Source organism: Panthera onca, chromosome D4 (genome assembly GCF_046562875.1).
Source record: "Panthera onca isolate mPanOnc1 chromosome D4, mPanOnc1 haplotype 2, whole genome shotgun sequence".
Taxonomy (NCBI): domain Eukaryota; kingdom Metazoa; phylum Chordata; class Mammalia; order Carnivora; family Felidae; genus Panthera; species Panthera onca.
In genome coordinates, this window is record NC_138351.1 from 68,467,460 (window position 1) to 68,485,251 (window position 17,792).

The following is a 17,792-nucleotide window of genomic DNA, read 5'->3' on the forward strand; positions in this document are numbered from 1 at the left end:
TCACTCCCCCGATATCGTCTATGACCGATGCTGTCTCCGGCAGAGGGAAGGTTTGAGGATTTGGGGGAGAAAAAAAAAAAAAACAACATTTTAATCATTTTCACTCCAGTGATGGTAAAGATTCTTCCTGCGCATTGTAACATAATAATAAATGTGCCCATGAGGAAAGAATGATCAGCAGCTGGTGTCTGACAAATTATCTCATTCCAGACAGGCAAACAGTCCACAGTGGGGAGAGACTGGAGCCTGAAGAGGCAATTTGGCACACGATTGGGGTTTCACCTCTCAGATGATGGAGGTCCAAATGGCTCACTGCGCCTGGGCTTGGGTGGAGGTTTTCTCTGGTGCTCCTCTTCTCCCATCACCTTTGAGAGCTCCTGACAGCCATGGAAAAGGGATTACTTTCTCAGCTCAGCCAGCCCATCTCTCGCTCCTCTAGGGCATTCATATCCCGACCACAAGAAGCAATTACAGTCCACCCCCGCCAATGAGCCACATTCTTCCGTGCAGCGTATATGCTATTTCCTGCTGTCATGATGCCCTGGCCCCACCACACACTCCTACCCTGTGTTCAAAACCCACCTAGGCTCCTTCTCTTACTCTGCTGAAGAGTATTAGTCACTCTTCCTTCTGGAAGCACCTTCTTCTAGTAACTTTATCACACCATGGTGTGGTTGTCTTCTCCACATTTTTCACAGCAGCCACCATGTGTTTTTAATGAACTCTGAGTGTAGGGTACTGTTCTGAGTGCTTTTCTTCTATAGCTTATTTAATCCTCATGACCCTGAGAGGAAGGAATTCTCCCCTTTTTACAAAACTGAAGATTTATTTACCTTGCATCCTTGGCCCCAGCATGATCCCTGCAGCGGGTGGTGGAGCTGGAAAAGCCCAGCCTCACCTCTGCTCCTGTCTCCAAGGGGCCGTGTGGGCTTGTTGGCCTCTCAGGGCCCATTTTCACATAACATGTTATGACCTCTACTGCCTTGGTGGGTTGTTATGAGATTCCAAAGGAATATGCTTTGCCTATGTTGTTCTTATTATAGATCCTGAATGTGAGTTTATTTCTGGCCATTTTTTTTTTAATGCCAGTTTCCTTCCAGAGTGGACAATCCCTGAGGGCCAGGACACTGCCTGACTTGTTCACGCCCATATTCTCAGTAACTAGAACGGTACTTGTCACCTGTTAGGAGCACCTTTTTAAATAAATGCATGAGGAATGAATTGAGCAATACCATGATATAACTTGATCTGTGTCTAACCTGGGTCATGATGGCAGCCAACATCCTGTGCAATGCGGCTCCGGGACAAGACAGAGCCCACTGAGAACTGAGAAATTTTAGGCAATTATTCCTTGGATTGCTAACTTGGATGGAACAGCCCAAAGTCCTCTTGAGCATTGTTTCCCATGCTGAAAGTGTTACGTCTCTTCCTGGGGGTCTTACAGGACAGTCCTGTTGATTTCCTCTCAGCACCATGGGAGAAAATTGAAGTTGCTCCCAGCTATCTCTAAAATAGCCTTTTAGAACAAAGTTTAAGAAGCAGCTATTCAGCAGCTATGATTTGCACCCCTACTATGCGCTGGGAAGTTACAGACATGGAGAAAATTATGCCACAGTTCAGGTCTCACTCAGTCTCCATGGAAGGATGGTATCATTATCCCTCCCCTTATATATGAGGAAAACTAAGTCTCAGACTGATTATATAACCTACCAAAGAGCTTACCTCTTTTAAGGAATATAATGGAAACGTGATCGACCATGATACAATTGGACACCCTGAACGTTAAGGTCAGAACATGATATGAATTCTGTGGCAAACTGTCCAATGGAAAAGTTTGGAAAGCTTGGCAATCTTGGTGGATGAGAGTAATTAAGAAACTGTATACTGGTATCTGTACCCTTGGAAAACAGAACAGAGAAGAGAAACGATAAGTTGCAGATGTGCTTAATGGTCAACACGGAACACGGGGCTGCTCGTAACCCTGAAACATGCAGCTATGATACAAGTGGTTGCAGCAAGCTTTTGGAGATGGGACTAGACTCTACCTTGAGTATTCCTTCTCTGAAACCTAGAAGTAAAAGAGACCTCTTTCTTGACTGGGGTAGCTCTAAAGAGAATCCAAAAGACTTCAGTCTCTTAGGTTGTATCTTCTACTTTGGGATTAAAATCTGGCTTTTGATTTTCATTCCGTAGCAGCCTCCTTTCAGTTTGTGTTTACACGAGACATACAAAAGACTCTTGGTCATCCATGATCTCTCGGGTTTGGAAAGAGCCACATCTCCCGTTCTTATGCAATTTAGAACCAAAGAAGACCGAAGACAAAGAAAAAAAAAGTTTCTGATGTTAGATTTCTTGGTTGGTTTAAAAACCAATGTTGTATTTTTAACAGGAAACCCAAAGGGTCCCAGCTTACTCCACATGCAGCCAGTCACTGAATAGCAGTAGCTCCAGGGCACAGAAGCAACAGTTGAAATCTTCATTAAATCCCCTCTGTGGGAATAACCCACACTTACTTGGTTATACTGATGGTTTGATATGTGCATTTCCTTTTGGAACACTGGGTTTGCAAAGATCTCATTTAAGTTGGGACTCTTTTTTTTTTTTCCCATGGGATTTTGAAAAACTGGGATTTAAGTGAACAGGAATGCTAATAGGACTCGAAGCGTCTCCTGCTAAGACAGACCTGGTTGAAGTCACATTCCAGAAGAGGGGCAGCTTGCTTTTTTCCAGACACTCTTGGTCACTGGAACCTTGTCCAGGGTCATTCTGAGATGAGATGGAGAGCTACTGAAGTACCTGAAGGGGTTCCTTAAAATGGACCTTACCAAAGCCTGCCGAAAGATTCACTGGATGTTACAAAATACACATTCTATGCGGGGCTAACTGCAGTTTGTTATTGAGTGTAACCTGTGGTATGCAAACATATACAATGCCTTATATAATAATATACAGGTAACAATAGGTTCCTCCTAAGAACTTCCATTTTTCCTCACGAAAATAAAAAACAACTTTAGGGAAATATGGCAAAAGTAAAAACTCTTTGGCTGATCTGGTCTGGATTCCTCCCTGTGAGTTGTCCTAATTCCATTGGGCTCTGTGCACAACCCTCTCCAAGTAGTTGTCTCTGTCACCGTAGGTTAATGTTGGCTTATTTGCTGTACTTCTGTTCACAGTTGTTCGAAGTTCACCTGGAGTACCTAGATTTTTATCAACAACAATCTGATGATAGTTTTCTACCTCAAATACTCCCCAGTGTTGCCTAGACTGGGCATACTGATTATTATTCTGGAGAGGAATTCTCTTTCTATTTGCTTTTAATTGCAGCTCTGGAATTCTAATCCAGGGCTGTCCAGTAGCCATTTGGTGAGAACTACAATGTGAACCACATATGTGATGTCAAATTTTCCAGTAGCCACATTAAAAGGAGCAAAATAAAAAGAAACAAGTGAAATTAATTTTAATTAATATATATACATACATATAAAAATATCTAGCATAGCATCTAGTCAATTTTTAAAAATCATTAGAGATCTTTCACATTATTTTTTTTATGTCATACTGTTTCCAAAATCTGGTGTGTATTTTACCTGAATCTAGGCTAGTCGTAATACATGTGCCCAAAAGCCACATGTGGCTAGTGGCTACCATATTGGACAGCACAGCACAAATCATCTACTCTAGGGACTATGTATTCTGATTGAGTAGGTATCGTAACAGAGATTTTCATCCTGTTCCCGCTTTGGTGGCAGATATAACTTCCTGATTCAGAACAACTTGAAAATAACTCCCTACTCCCCCACCAAGGATTTGCACCATGACAATTCCAGTGTGCTCAACTCCACAGCCTTGTCCATGCCAACCCCCTTGTGCCGTCGTTGTTCAATTATTACATTTGTAATTACCATGCTGAACACAGTAACGCAAAAAGCATTTCCGTTCCGTAGCTTCCCCTTCATAATGTGTATTGTCATTGCTGTTGCCATTGTTTTTACCTAGGTAGGATGAGGATGTGAAGATAAAAAGATTCTTTTTTTTTTAATTTTTTTTTTTTTTTAACGTTTATTTACTTTTGAGACAGAGAGAGACAGAGCATGAACGGGGGAGGGTCAGAGAGAGAGAGGGAGACACAGAATCGGAAACAGGCTCCAGGCTCTGAGCTGTCAGCACAGAGCCCGACGCGGGGCTCGAACTCACAAACTGTGAGATCATGACCTGAGCCGAAGTCGGAGGCTTAACCGACTGAGCCACCCAGGCGCCCCAAAGATTCTTTTACTTTACTCTTCCACTTGCTTGTTTTCTTTTCCTCCTCATTTCCTGTCCGTTGAAGATGTTGTCAACGTCCTGCTTCTGTGCTTTACGGAGTTTCATGCTGCCTACTCTTCCTGGAGATCTTCATGTGCGGAATGTTCAGTAGGTCACCTCAGAGCCCCATTCCAACCCCAGTCGAGCTACTTCATGCCTACAAGGACAAAGGAGAAGAGGACAGACAGGGGACTTGGCCTGAAGTCAGTGGGCATGAGGATTGACAGGAGGTAGAAAAGGGGGAAGAACAGGGTAGAAGAGGAGGAGGAGACAAAGAACTCAGAGCGAAAAAGCTGCTGAGTGTGTGGAGAGCATAGAAAATGGCTGGCAATTACAGGGGGGATGGTATTCTAAGCTGGTGGGACAATCAAAATATACGAATTGTAAAGGTTAAGTGAAATGTTTATTTTATTCCTTTCTCCTCAGTCAGCCTGACTGAATACGATTAACAGGAACATCGCACTAGCTGCATACTAAAATTAGATGTTAGTTCGGCTTCTCACTCACCGCATTAATGCACAGACACCTCTTACACATAAATGCCTTTCTCACCAAGCTCAGGCACCTTACACATCCTGCCCAAAAGTTGTATGTTAGAAAGGAAACATGGAGCTTTTGTTCAGTAGCTTGCCTGTGCAAATTAGCACCTCGTGGCACTATGGAACACATACCTGTTTAGAGCCGTCGGACCTGAGGTCAAGTCCTGGCTGCACACCATCTTGGCGATGTACCTTTGGCAAATCCATCTACCTCACTTAGACACTTTCCCTGTCTACCAAAGGGACATGCACATCTTTCTTACCTACCTTACAGGGATTTGGGAGAAAATAAATAAGGGGAAGCACTGACAACATCTAAAATCTTACACACAAGGATTAATGTAATTATATCTATGTTGGTCATATATCTAAATATTTGACAAGGTACTCCCAGTTTACAGACAGGGAGAATGAGGCCCAGACAGGTAATGTAACTCCTCTACATCTCCCAGAGACCAATGATATGAGAAAACCTAGCCCCGGCCTGTGTCTAAACCACGTTTTTTTTCAGGAAAAAACATTTCTCACCCAACCTCCACTCCAACAGAATGCCCATTCAGCCAAGAGAGGGGGAAAAAAAGGTGTTTTTCAGGATTTTTTAAAAATCTGACTTCAAACAATAACTCTTTGAAAGGTGGACATCAAAATGATTTTTCCCCGAATTTATTTTTCTTCCCCATTACTTATGTATATTACTTTGTAACTATTTGTAAAGGCTGAGATACTGGAAATTTTTAGCTTGAGTGACTGAAACATGTGTCCTTGGGGTTTTTTTCCTTTAAAAAATTTTTTTTAATGTTTTTATTTATTTTTGAGACAGAGACAGAGCATGAGCAGGGGAGGGGCAGAGAGAGTGGGAGACACAGAAGCTGAAACGGGCTCCACGCTCTGAGCTGTCAGCACAGAGCCCGACGTGGGGCTCGAACTCACAGAGTGTGAGATCATGACCTGAGCTGAAGTCGGATGCTTAACCAACTGAGTCACCCAGGCATTTTTGTTTGTTTGTTTTTTTAATGTTTTTATTTATTTTTGAGACAGAGAGAGACAGGGCATGAGCAGGGGAGGGGAAGAGTTATTTTTTTTTCTATATTAAGTACACTCATAGTAAGAATATACAGATTTAAACAAAATTGTTTTTAAATCCAGTATAGTCAACATACAGTGTTATAATAGTTTCAGGTGTACAATATTGTGATCCAACAATTGTATACATTACTCAGTGCTCATCATAAGTGGGCTCTTAATCCCCATCACCTGTTTCACTCATCCCTTATTTCACCCATCCCCTCAACCCCCAGATTTTTCACTTGCTAAATTCTCATACAAATAAATACTTTCTTAATGAATTGGTTTTTCAGTGAAATAATTCATGGAATGAAATCATTCATTTTCAGTTCTCAGTTACTACTTGCATGTATAAGGCCAGTGATCAAGTTTATGTACACACTCACCGTGTACTAATACTGTTTAAATATGTGTTCTTTGACTCCACTTGGTGACGTGCAACAATAACAACATTGCTAAGCTACTGAGCTGGTTCCAACCCCAGAAATACTTCCAGCCCCGACACCTTGGGCATATTACATTCCCCCTTGAACCTTAGTTTCATCATCCGTAGAGTGGAAATAATTCCATCTGTGACACTCTTGAAATAAATAAAATAAACAACTCTTATGTAAGAGCTTTAAAAAATGTACAGTCTTATGGAAAATAAATTTTTTCCATTACAGTTCTTTCAAGCTATAGTTCTATTAGGCAAGGATATTCAATCTTGCACTGCTGTACCCCAAAGGTCAGTTTTCCATTGTGCTGATCACTGATAAGGAAGGGAAAGGCCTGTGACATTAAAGAGGGTGGGAATCTGAAAGGACGGAATAGTCACACTAAGAAATAATGGCCTATAAATCGCAGAATTAAAGGCCCTGGGGATCATCTAGTCTATCTCGTCGCTTCTCAGCTAAGGAATCAGGGCAGGTGATGTGGGCAAGGAGGGCAAGGACGAAGACCAAACCAAAGCCAGAGAATATGCTGCATGTTCTCTCTCTAGATGTTTCAGTCCACTGTGCTGCCTCACTTAAGAGGATCAAATATCACATTCTCCGGGTGATGAAAGGCGACCTGTGGATGCTCCAGCCTCAGGGAGGTGACTCGGGGACTCTCAGAGATGGAAGGTTTAGAGTGGACTCTGTAATCAGACCTGCCTTGTTGACTCTCCTCTCCCAAATTCCCTCCCAACTGTCAACTGTCCTCTTCACGTACCCCTGGTGATGGTATTAGGGTATACGCAGTGCCCATCTGTGCCATGCAGAGCTAATTTTCAGGCATATGTTGTTTTCCTGGGTAAGCCTCTGTCTACTCTACTTTGTGGCTGTGACCCACACTGCCAGGGTAGGGCTATCCAGTCAGTGTTTACAAATACAAGTAAGTCATTACCAAACAAGTTACTTCACTGGAGTTGTATTAAGAGGTTTTTTTTTTTTAAGTAGTTATTATAAATTGTTAATCCTATTAAGTATACGTGCAATAATAAAAGGATCTAAACTTGTAAAAATTTGATCAACCTTCATTGAAAGCTTATCTTACACACTTTTATACACAACCGTTTCGACTTATTTCCTAATTTTATAGATCACGAACACAGATCTTGGAAAACTGAACCTTACAAAACATTTTAAACATTAACTATTATTTGAATTTTTTATTTAAAACTTTTTAAATACAATTTTTAAAAGTTTTAAATAAAAAATTCAAATAATTCAAATACAATTATTCAAATTCAAATACAAAATTCAAATACAATTTATTTTTTATTGTTTTAAGTTTATTTATTTATTTTGAGAAAGATAGAGACAGCATGAGTAGGGGAGGGCAGAGAGAGAGAGAGAGACAGAATCCCAAGCAGGTTCTGCACTGTCAGCGCAGAGCCGGATGTGGAGCTCAAACTCACATAACCATGAGATCATGACCTGAGCCGAAACCAAGAGTCAGACACTTAACTGACTGACCCACCCAGGCACCCCATTTACAACATTTTTAAATGTTTATTTACTTTTGAAAGAGGGAGGGAGGGAGAGAGAGAGAGAGCATGCGCACACACATAAGTGGGGAGTGGGGCAAGAGAGAGTGGGACAGAGGATCCAAAGTGGTCTCTGTGCTGACAGCAGAGAACCCAATGTGGGGTTTGAACTCACAAACCGTGACATCACGACCTGAGCCAAGATCGAGTCGGATGCTTAACTGACTGAACCACCCAGGCACCCTGAATTTTTTCTTATTTAAATTCAAGGTAATTACCATACAGTGTAATCTTGGCTAAATTTAGGAGTACAACCCAATGATGTATCTCTTACATCTGACACATAGTGCTCATCCTAAAAAGTGCCCTTCCTAATACCCCTCACTCATTTAACCCTCCCCCAACCCATCTCCCCTCCAGCAGCCCTCAGTTTGTTCTCTATATTTAAGAGTCTCTATGGTTTCCCTACCTCTCTGTTTTTATCTTATTTTCCCTTTCCTTCCCCTTTGTTCATCTGTTGTGTTTCTCAGATTCCACATATGAGTGAAATCATATGATATCTGTCTTTCTCTGACTGACTTATTTCATTTAGCATATACCCTCTAGATCCATCCACATCATTGCAAATGATGAGAATTCATCCTTTTTCATCACCAACTAGTATTCCATTGTATATACATTCTACATTTTCTTTTAGAAGAAGAGTATCAGATGCCATGAGTGAGTGTAACATGAGACTGAACCCAGGACATCGGTCAGGACAGAGTTCCCCAAGGCCATGGTGACAGACTGAGAAGTTAGATGGATGTGAGGAGAAGGATCCTGCACCAAGGAAATTGCTTTTGTGAAGGTTCTGAAGAAAAGGGCCAAGGGAGTTCTGGGAAAGAAAGGAAGGCCATTGTGGGGGAGCAAAGTGGGGAAGAGTAAGATGAGAGAGAGATCAGGAAGCTACCCTGTGTGTGATGCAATACCTTACAAAGCCTGTTCCTTTGTCTTTCCTGTTTATCTATAACCACCTTGAAGTGGGCTGCCCAACTGGAGCTCAAGGGTTATAGACTTGAATTCTATACCAGACTGCATGGGTACAAACTCTGGCTCTACACATTATTAGCTGTGTGATCTTAGAGTAGTTATGTATTTTTCTGTGAATACTCATCTATAATTGGAAATAATAGTAATTATTCCTCACTCAGAGTGAGGAATAAATGAATTAATATACATAAAGCAGCTAGAACAGTATCTGGCACATATAAGTGCTATATGAAAACCTGTCGTTATTATGATGGTCCAAGCCAGTGGCCTGACTCCTACTTTCCTTCTGTGCACTTCTTCTGTGTCAGGTCTTCTGGAAAGCAGATTGGGTAGGGAGAGTTTCAGACTACAGTGTCCATCTGGCAAAGTCTTAGAGAATCCACTGAGAAGCTCCAGGGCAAAGATTGCCTGTTCAAGGAACCCTACCTGTACCAGTGGTCAGGCCATAGTCCAGCTAATCATGCTTGGCAACCAGCCGGGGAAGAGTGCTCAGGAGGAGAGCAGAGTCAGCTCCAACCCTCTAGACTCCCAGCTGACTGGCAGGTTCTTTTCTTTTTTCTTTTTTTTCCCCTGGCTTTATTGAGATACTATTGGCCTATAACATACATAAGTTTAAGGTTTACTGTGTGATGGTTAGATACACGTACTATTGAAAAATGATGACCACAGTAAGATTTATTAACACTCCAGTCACTCACATAATTACCCTTTGTGTGTGTGTGTGTGTGTGTGTGTGTGTGTGTATGTATGTGGTGTGTATGTGTGTGTGTACTGATAACATTTAAGATCTACTGTCTTAACAAATTTCAAGTATAGAATACATTACGGTTAATTATAATCGCTATTCTGTGCATTAGATTTCCAGATAATATTTATCTTTAAGAGCGTCCGAGGAGTGCACATATGGCTACCACAGCTTCTGGCTCATTGAATAGGTCCCCCTGCTCACTGGCTCTCCTTTGCATCTTCTAGACACTCAGTTGCATTCCTCTGCTGACCCCTGGTCCTCCTGGTCTGTTTGCCTGATCTGACCTTTCCCTGGGCTCCTAACTTCATTGTTTCCATGAATGCCACTTCAACTTAACCCTTTCTACCCTCAGGTGCATATGTTGCCTTTAGTTCTCTTGCTATGGGAACCTAAGAGCCTTGTCTTTCTGACATTTGGCAGCCCTTTGGAGATCTGAAAATAATGATCTTGTGAAAAGGGGAGAGTAAAGGGGCACTAACATCAAATAGAATGAGGTTTGAAAGCTGGTTGTACTATTTATTAATTGTGCAAATCACTAAACCTCACTCAGCCTTAATTTCTCTATCTGGAAGATGGAAATAATGCTTACCTTTCAGGGTTGTGGTAAGGTTGGGTGAGATAATGTATGTGACAGTTTCCAGCACAGTGACTACCATATAGCAGAATACTCAATAAATATTATTTTCTTTTCTGCCTTTCTTTTTTTTTTTTTTTTTTGGCATTTTGTCGTCTCAGAATTAATGACTGCCAGCTTCCTCCTGCTTCCTTCCTTCCTTTTCAGATGCTCTTATGCTACAATACTCATTTTTTAAAGCTCATTTGCAAAATAGGATGAAATGCCTAGTCCACACTATGGTGGTATGACCACCATGAAATAGATGCTGTCTATCCACTATGACCCATCATCAGTGATTTCCCATTAAACCTAAGATAATAGTCAAGCTCCTTAACATGGCCTTTGTCATGTGATTCCTTCTGCCCAGAATTCTGTTCGTCTTATACTTCTCCTTGCTCTTCCCTTCAGCTCTCAGTAACTCCCCCAAGAGGCCACACCCACCTCCCAATCTGAATTAGCTCTTCATTATAGTTTTTCCCTGAACTCTGTTCTGTTCTCTTATAGAATTTACCAGTTTCTAATTTTATACCTATTTCTATGGCTACAATTGTTTAATGTCTATTTTCCCTATGGACATTAAACTTCAAAAAGGCAGGAACTGTATCATATCTGGAACATCCAGCATAGACAGTTGATAATACTGTAGAATAAACGCATGATTTACCTCCCTCCCTTGAAACCAAGATGGCACTACTCTTTTTTGGCCAGTCATCTCGCTGTTGGTTCATATTCAGCTTCTTGCTCACCAGAACTCCTAAGGGTCTTAGACTTCTGTTGTGGTTAAGTCATCATGATCTATGTAGCTATATATGTACATGCATGTGCACATGTTTACATGTTTAACATGAGCAAAGGCACATATTTGGGTAAGTAATGGGTTTTCAGGTCAATTGAAAGGAATATGGTGTGTGTGTGTGTGCATGTGTGTGTGTAAGGATAAATAGGGTATTGACAGGGTCATGTGGATCAAATCATGGAATACTTATAGCAGTGCGAGGCATTGAAAAATAGTCCATATGGAAGGTGGAGTGAAGGAGCAATGCTTTTATTCATAATCCAGGAACTGGGATTATGAGCAGGCAACCAGGACTAGAGCATGGAGATCATGAGGAAAATCCCAAAGCTACAGTCCACCATGGGGCCTGAGCCCTGTGAACCAAGGTTTAAAGACCCAGAAACAGAAATGAGGCCTTAGAGGCAGGCTTGATCTTGTGAATAATGGGGAGTCATTGAAGATATTAGAGAATGATGGTCATAGCTGTGATGGAGAAAGATGTTACTGAGAATGTACCTAGAATAAATAGGGAAAGGAGAATCTGAGTCCAAGAGACAACTTGGCATTTACAGCAGCAAACTATGCCGGAGGAGGATGATAATTTTAGGGAAGAAATGATGAGCTCATTATGGGACAAACTATATGAAACTCAGATGTGAATGAACTGTAGAGCATGCTGAAACTCTGAATTCAAAGGATTGCTAGATGGAGACAGAGAAAGAAAAATCGGGGAGGGAACAGGAGAGCAAAGGGCCAAGAGAGGAAAGAATGTCAAAAGGCAAGACTTGATTGACTTCTTCAGTATGATAGAGAAGATGATGCACACCATAAGGCAGAGGTTAAATGGTCCCTGGTGATCTTGGGTGGAGGAATTTTAGAGAAGGTAGATGGGCCAGACCCGTGTGGGGAGGGTAGATGACACATAAATAAGAGACAAAGATATAAAAGCAGATACATGATATGAAATATGATGTAAACCATGGCTGGGTTTTCTCTGACCACATTTGGTTAAACTTCTCTGGTATGCTTCACACTTTCCAACAGTTTCAATACATCCTGGGTCTTCTCTACAGTGCTTTCTCCTATCGTCCTTTCTTACATGTCCTATTTTCTGTCTTCTTTGTTACAGCCCTCTTTATTCCTGGACTCTCTCCTACTTGGGCTATTCAATAGATTTGCTGTCAGAACTACCTGTTTGAGTGTCATGTCCCCTTCTGTTGCCACTTTCCTGACTCAAAGAGGCATGTTGTGGAATCATGGCTAGTCTTCCTTAAAGTCAGCCACACACGCAACCTTCCCCCTTCCAGAAGTCTTTCCAGCACTCATGGGAATGTCTATTATATGGAATAGGTGAGGTCTTGCCAGTGCCCCCTTGATAGCTAATCTTCAGACAAGAGTAAAGAAAGATAATTAATTAACGCAGTATAATATGTTGAAATAAACAAGTAAAATAGCATTATATTTGTGAACTGCATGGGTGTAGTATGATAGACTGTATGGATGCTAGGCCATCTGAGTCTGGGAATGGCCATCTTGTTCAACTGTGGATGCTGAGGGGGAGAGAAGTCTCCTCCCTTGCTTCGTCCTTAGTGTCTATGAAATGTGTACTGCTTCAAGGTTTGCACATACATATGCCAAAAAATTCCCAAGAATTCTTTCTCATCAGAAACATCAGTTTATACTCTGCTACCAGATCTAAGATTTTTGCGGTTGCCAGCCATTAGCCTGTAGCCCACACTTAACATTAGAGAAGGATGGAAAAAACAATCGGACCCACTCACATAAGGTTGCCTCATATTTTCTTTTGCTTATTACTTGTGGCTTAGTCTTCCCCCAGTCTCACTGCAATGCACAGCTATCTGGGTGCCTAGGCTCCTCTAATCCCCTGGTCAAGGATGATTTGGTAGCTTTCTCTCAAGTCTCTGCTGGTAGGTTTCTTATGTTGATCAAAAAGCAAAGTGAATTTTTGACAGGGGAGCAAAAACCACTTAATGGGGAGTGGTCTTTTCAACAAATGATGTTGGGACAATTGGCTATCCACACGCAAAAAATATGAAATTGGGCCTCTACCTCATGCCATTTATAAAAATTAAAACACACCAAAGACCTAAATATAGAAGCCAAAAACTATAAAACTCTTAGAAGAAAACAGGGATAAATTGTGGTGACCTCGAGTTAGGCAAAGCCTATTTAGATATGCCACCAAAAGCACAGTAACTAAAGAAAAATTAGAAAAAGTGGACTTCATTGCAAGTAAAAACGTATGCGCTTGAAAAGACATCAAGAAAGTAAAAAAAACACACACAGTGCAAGAAAATGTTTACAAATGATATATCTGATAAGGGACTTATATCTGGAATATATTAAGAACTCTTAACAACTCAATAATAAAGTGACAACCCAATTAAAAATGGGCAAAGGATATTTCTCTCAAGAAATACAAAATCTCTCCAAAGAAGATGTGCAAATGACCAATAAACTCGTTAAAGATTTCCCAATATCATGAGCCATTAGGGATTTGCAATTCAAAACCACAATGAGATACCATTTTGTACCCACTAGGGTGGCTGTAATCTAAATGACCGACAAGAACAAGTGTTAACCAGGATAAAGAGAAATTAGAGCCCACATATATTGCTGCTGGCGATGAAAACTGGTGTGGCTCCTTTGGAAAACAATCTGACAGGGGTGCCTGGGTGGCTCAGTTGGTTAGGTGTCTGACTCTTGATTTTGGCTCAAGTCATGATCTCCCGGTTCGTGGGATCAAGCCCAGCGTCAGGTTGTGTGCTGATAGCACAGAGCCTGCTTGGGATTCTTTCTCTCCCTCTCTCTCTGCCCCTCCCCACCTCATGTGCACGCACTCTCTCTCAAAATAAATCAATAAAGATTAAAAAAAGAAAATAATCTGACAGTTTCTCAAAATGTTAGACATAGAATTACTATATGACCCAATAATCCCACTTTTATGTATATAATAGAGATAAAAATATGTGTCCACACAAAAACTTGTACACAAATAATTATAGAGGCATTATCCTTAATACTCCCAAAGTGGAAGCAACCTAAATATCCATCAAATAATGAGTGAATAACCAAAATGTGCTGTATTCATACAATGGAATATTATTCAGCCATACAAAGAATACATGCTACAACATGAATGCACCTTTAAATCATTATGCGAGGGGAGCCTGGGTGGCTCAGTTGGTTAAGTGTTCAACTCTCGATTTCGGATCAGGTCATGATCTCAGGGTTGTGAGACTGAGCCCTGTGTCTGGTTTCATGCTGGGTGTGGAGCCTACTTAAGATTCTCTCTCTCTCTCCCTCTCTGTCTCTCTCCCTCTCTCCCTCTCCCTCTCCCCCTCTCCCTCTCCCCCTCTCCCTCTCCCCCTCTCCCTCTCCCTGTCCCTCTCCCCCACTCATGCATTCTCTCTTTCTCTCTCTCTCTTTAAAAGAAAAATCAAATAAATTAAAAAAAAATTTAATGTTTATTTATTTTTGAGAGAGACAGAGACAGAATGAGAGTGGGTTAGGGGCAGAGAGAGAGGGAGACACAGAATCGGAAGCAGGCTCCAGGCTCTGAGCTGTCAGCACAGAGCCTGACACGGGGCTCGAACTCACGAGCTGTGAGATCGTGACCTGAGCCGAAGTCGGTCACTCAACCAACTGAGCCACCCAGGCGCCCCATAAATAAAATAAATTTTTAAAAAACATTATGCTAAGTGGAAGAAGGCAGATACAAAAGGCCATATTGTATGATTCCATTTATATAAAATATGTGGACTAGGCAAATCCATAGAGATAAAGTTTCTAATGGTTGCCTAGGACTGGGGGAGGAGGGAGACAGAGGAGTTTGTGGGGAACCAGGGTGTCATGACTGAGAGGTATAGGGTTTCTTTTGGAGGTTATAGATTTTAATGGTGGTGATGGTTGTACAACTTTATGAATATACTAAAAGCCACTGAATGGTATACTTTAAATGATGAATTTCATGATATTTGAATATCTCAATTTAAAAACATAAAGGAAGAAGAAGAGAGAGAAGGAAAAGTAAAGAAGTAGATGTTAAATATAGACAATGATTTCCAAGAATGCAGAAAAGTGACCAGAAAGCAAGCTGGCCACCTTTGCAACAAAGATCAGGTTCATTAAAACTCCAGATTTCATGCAACCCATCACCTAATGGCCATCTTAAACTGTACTCACCAGCTACAACATGATTACATGGGGCTTTTGTACATCATGTTATGTATGGATGCTGTGAATTTTCATAGATATTTGATGTGCCCTAGACCAAGTGATGTATAATTTTTATTTTTATTTTATTTTAAAGTTTATTTATTTATTTTGAGAAAGATAGAAGCAGCGCCAGTAGGAGAGGAGCAGAGAGAGAGGGAGAGAGAGAGAGAATCCCAAGCAGACTCTGCACTGCCAGTGCAGAGCCCAGTGCAAGGCTTGAACCCACAAATCCGTGAGATCATGACCTGAGCCCAAACCAAGAGTCGAACGTTCAACTGACTAAGCCACCCAGACGCCCCCGAGTGATGTAAAATTTTTTAAAGTTATAATTTTAATCTGGAAAGAGTTTTTAGAGACTATAATAATAATAGAATAATGATAACTAATTTTGACATCATACAAAATAAATCTCTATTTGGCTGGGATGACCTTGCTCCCTTCTGAACTTCTCTAACCTTGAACGTAACCTCTCTTTGTGGCCGTTATTTTGCCCTATCTTCCATTATGTCATTTTCGGGTCTGGATCATCTCACTATAGATTATACATTCTTCAGTAAAGAATCAGCACGGCTTCCCAAGGCCTAGCACAGGGCCTGCCAACAATATCCTGGGCTCAGCAGATGTTTGTTCGTGAACAAACCAATGAGCCTCCAATTCCATTTGGTACTGGATGGAGTATATATTCAAGGAATTAAAAAAAAAAAAAAAAAAGAAAGAAAGCAATGTAAGAATGTTACTGATCTCAGAGGAAAAGGGAATTTGTAGCCTATGCCCACTTTGGCCTTCCCCAAATTAGCCTCACTTTCCCCAGGGACACAGCTCCCACTCAATACTGTGCTGCAACAGCTTCTATTTATGTTTTTGAAGACCCATAGCATGATGTACAACCAGAACACTGTTCCCCTTACAATACTAGGTTGGTTTTGGTAAATGCAGAAAACCCTAACTGAGCTTAATGTTTATCTGGAAGCAGTTTCCACCTCTATAGATGTTTTTTAAAATATTGATGAGCACTGGGTGTTGTATAGAAACCAATTTGGCAATAAAGTATGTTTTTTTAAAAAAAAGGTACTAAATTAAAAAAAGAAAAGAAATATTGATGAATCCAGAATTTAGAATGCAGATCAGTAATTTTCTTTCGGGATCTCCTGTGGCATCCCCAAGAGGACTTCTCATGAGGCCACCACAATCCACAGTGCCACAGCTCTTCAAGGCTCCTGCAAAAAAGGCACATTCAAAGGAGTCCTGTGGGTGGTGAGTTGCTTGAGGGGAAAGCAAAGCTTTGTACAGGATTTTAAAAGCCCCAGAGATCTGTGAAGACATTCTGCTACTGTTGCCTATGTCCATAGACTTGGGTGTCATTTGCTTTCTCATCCTATAGCAGGTGGAAAATATTTGCAGAAATTTTGTCTCAATACAAATATTTTATTTCAGAGTTGGTTTTAGAGACGGGAATTGAGAATTCTGTACAAGAATTAAAACATGTCCAATATGTTTTTCAATGTCTTTAGAAATCCAATGTCTATTAGGTTACAGAAAGGAGTGTGGCTTTTCCAGGGTTGTGTCGGCTCATAACGCATCCCATTTGATATTTTTAAATTATAATAATATACGCATCAACTTTTGGGTTTATAAAGTGCTTTTGCAGCCTGCCCTCTTCTTTTGCTCAAGGTTGACTGAGCTTCTTTTGACAGATGAAAAAATTGAGGCTGAGGGAGGTTTTAGTGACCTCCTGAGAGCAAACATTTTACAGAAGAACTGGGACCTCAAAGTCACTAGGCAGGCTCAAAATTCTATCCCATTATCTTTAAACGCATGAAGACCAGACCCCAGAGGGAGACAAACTGAATGATTTAAGGGCATCTTTTCCAAAATTAATATTGATAAGAAAAAATTAGCCCCAAGATATGGAGAGAATGTATACTGTGGGTTCATAATTGCATCCCCCTTCTAATCACAATGCAGATGCTACCTTTGCCCCAAACTGAATTTACAGATAATAGAAACCCCAGCGTTTAGGTCTGGGATTCAGGCAAACACTCTACCAAGACAAAGGTTGACTGCTGTACATGCTGGCATAAAATGGAAATGCTATAGCATTCCCGTATGCAAACAACTTGCCAAAACAGTGTAGTGTTTCAAAAGCCATGTACTGAATGGAGACAAGATCTCAGTACAAGCTGTGGGAGCAGGGTGAATTTATGAAGCAGAAAGTATGGGCTGAGGAAGAGATCAGACCAGTAACAGTTTACTGGCCTTGCTGTTCTCTTAAGAGGCACTAATGGTAGTGGACTGGTGCAGTGGAAGTAAACCCAGCTTCATTTAAAGCAGTAGCATGAAATTGGTTGCAATAAAATTATGCATTAAGTGTGCATTATGTTTAATAAGACTGGATTGCACTTCCCATGTTTACTCTGTGACTATTGAGGCTGATCCAATTTTCTAAAGTTCTCCAATTGGTTCACGATCGAGTTTCCGGCCAGAAGGTCAAATTTCCCTTGCTGTTATTATATGTCTCTATTACT

At 41.0% G+C, this 17,792-nt stretch overlaps 1 long non-coding RNA gene across 1 annotated transcript in view; it reads left to right on the forward strand.

Annotated features, from left to right (window-relative positions):
- Positions 1 to 17,792, forward strand: part of LOC132663116 (uncharacterized) — a 77,071-nt gene that overhangs the window by 5,586 nt on the left and 53,693 nt on the right. The window lies entirely within an intron of this gene.